The sequence below is a fragment of the Ursus maritimus genome, unplaced genomic scaffold (genome assembly GCF_017311325.1).
Source record: "Ursus maritimus isolate PB19 unplaced genomic scaffold, ASM1731132v1 scaffold_23, whole genome shotgun sequence".
Taxonomy (NCBI): domain Eukaryota; kingdom Metazoa; phylum Chordata; class Mammalia; order Carnivora; family Ursidae; genus Ursus; species Ursus maritimus.
In genome coordinates, this window is record NW_024424786.1 from 35,632,523 (window position 1) to 35,635,740 (window position 3,218).

Sequence of the window (3,218 nt, forward strand, 5' to 3'; positions counted from 1 at the left end):
CTACTGGGTATTTACCCCAAAGATACAGACGTAGTGAAGAGAAGGGCCATATGCACCCCAATGTTCATAGCAGCAATGTCCACAATAGCTAAATCGTGGAAGGAGCCGAGATGCCCTTCAACAGACGACTGGATTAAGAAGTTGTGGTCCATATATACAATGGAATATTACTCAGCTATCAGAAAGAACGAGTTCTCAACATTTGCTACAACATGGACGGCACTGGAGGAGATAATGCTAAGTGAAATAAGTCAAGCAGAGAAAGACAACTATCATATGATTTCTCTCATCTATGGAACATAAGAACTAGGATGATCGGTAGGAGAAGAAAGGGATGGGGGGGTAATCAGAAGGGGGAATGAAGCATGAGAGACTATGGACTCTGAGAAACAAACTGAGGGCTTCAGAGGGGAGGGGGATGGAGGAATGGGATAGGCTGGTGATGGGTAGTAAGGAGGGCACATATTGGACTAATGAATCATTAAAAGTTACATCAAAAACCAGGGATGTACTGTATGGTGAATAACATAATAAAATAAAAATTTTATTATGAAAGCAAAAAAAGAAGACACAAAAAGATGGAAAAATATTCCATGCTCATGGATTGGAAGAATAAACATAGTTAAAATGTCTATGCTACCCAGAGCAATCTACACTTTCAATGCCATCTCGATCAAAATACCAATGACATTTTTCAAAGAGCTGGAACAAACAATCCTCAATTTGTGTAGATCCAGAAAAGACCCCGAATCGCCAAGGAAATGTTGAAAAACAAATGCAAAGCTGGGGACATCACGTTGCTGGATTTCGAGCTGTACTACAAAGCTGTCATCACAAAGACAGCATGGTACTGGCACAAAAACAGACACATAGACCAATGGAACAGGATAGAGAACCCAAAAATGGACCCTCACTCTTTGGGCAACTAACCTTTGACAAAGCAGGAGAAAACATCCAGTGGAAAAAAGACAGTCTCTTCAATAAATGGTGCTGGGAAAATTGGACAGCTATATACAAAAGAATGAAACTTGACCACTCTCTCACACCATACACAAAGATAAATTCCAAATGGATGAAATACCTTAATGTGAGACCAGAATCCATCAAAATCAGAGGAGAGCATAGGCTGTAACCTCTTTGACATCGACCACAGCAACTTCTTTCATGACACATCTCCAAAGGCAAGAGAAACAAAAGAAAAAAATGAACTTTTGGGACTTCCTCAAGATAAAAAGTTTCTGCACAGCAAAGGAAACAGTCATCAAAACAGAGGGGCAACCCACAGAATGGGAGAAGATTTTTGCAAATGACACTACAGATAAAAGTCTGGTATCCAAGATCTATAAAGAACTTCTCAAACTCAATACACGAGAAACAAATAATCAAATCAAAAAATGGAAAGAAGATATGAACAGACACTTTTCCAATGAAGACATACAAATGGCTAACAGACACATGAAAAAATATTCAAAATCATTAGCCATCAGGGAAATTCAAATCAAAACCACACTGAGATACCACCGTAAGCCAGTTAGAATGGCAAAAATTGACAAGGCAAGAAACAACAATTGCTGGAGAGGATGTGGAGAAAGGGTAACCCTCCTACACTATTGGTGGAAATACAAGCTGATACAGCCACATTGGAAAACACTGTGGAGGTCCCTTAAAAAGTTAAAAATAGAGCTACCCTATGACCCAGCAAATGCCCTACTGGGTATTTACCCCAAAGATACAGACGTAGTGAAGAGAAGGGCCATATGCACCCCAATGTTCACAGCAGCATTGTCCACAATAGCTAATTGTGGAAGGAGCCGAGATGCCCTTCAACAGATGACTGGATTAAGATGTGGTCCATATATACAATGGAATATTACTCAGCCATCAGAAAGAACAATTACCCAACATTTGTAGCAACATGAACGGGACTGGAGGAGATTATGCTAAGTGAAATAAGTCAAGCAGAGAAAGACAATTATCATATGGTTTCTCTCATTTATGGAACATAAGAAAGAGGAGGAAGATCGGTAAGAGAAGGAAGGGAAGAATGAAGGGGGCGGTAAAGAGAAGGGGAATGAACCATGAGAGACTATGGACTCTGAGAAACAAACTGAGGGCTTCAGAGGGGAGGGGGCGGGGGACTGGGATAGGCCAGTGATGGGTATTAAAGAGGGCATGTATTGCATGGAACACTAGGTGTTATACGCAAACAATGCATCATGGAACACTACATCAAAAACTAAAGATGTACTGTATGGTGACTAACATAACATAATAAAAAAATTTTTTTTAAATCCTAGAGGAGAACATAGGTAGTAACGTCTTTGACCTTACCTGCAGCAACCTCTTGCTGCACATGTCTTCAAAGGAAAGGGAAACAGAAGCAAAAATGAACTACTGGAACTTCAAAAAGACCAAAAGCTTCTGCAGAGCTAGGGAAACCATCAACAAAACTAAGCGGCAGGGAATGGGAAAAGATATTTGCAGATGACAAACCGATAAAGGGCTAGTATCTAAGATCTATAAAGAACTTCTCAAATTCATTACCCAGATAAACAAATAATCCAGTCAAGAAATGGGCAGACGACATGAGCAGACATTTCTTCAAAGAAGGCATACAAACGGCCAACAGACACATACAAAAAAGCTTCCCATCACTTGGCATGCAGGAAATACAAATCAAAACCACAATGAGATACCACCTCATCCTAACACCAGTCAGAATGGCTAAAATTAACAAGACAGGAAACAACAAATGTTGCAGAGGATGTGGAGAAAGGGGTAACACTGCTGGTGGGAATCTAAGCTGATACGGCCACTCTGGAAAACAGTATGGAGGTTCTTCAAGATGTTGAAAATAGAGCTACTCTAAGACCCAGCAATTGCATTAGTAGGTATTTACCCTAAAGACACAAATGTAGTGATCCGAAGGGGCACTTGTCCCCCAAAGTTCACAGCAGCAATGTTCACGATAGCCAAATTGTGGAAGGAGCCAAGATGTCTTTCAGTAGATGAATGGATAAAAATGTGGTTCATATATACAATGGATTATTACTCAGCCAACAGGAAGGATGAATATTTACCATTTATATCGACACGAATGGTACTGGAGGGTATCATGCTAAGTGAAACAGGTCAATGAGAAAAACACAACTGCCATATGGTTTCACTCATATGTGGAACATAAGGAATAGTGCAGGGGACAGTAGGGGTGGGGTGGG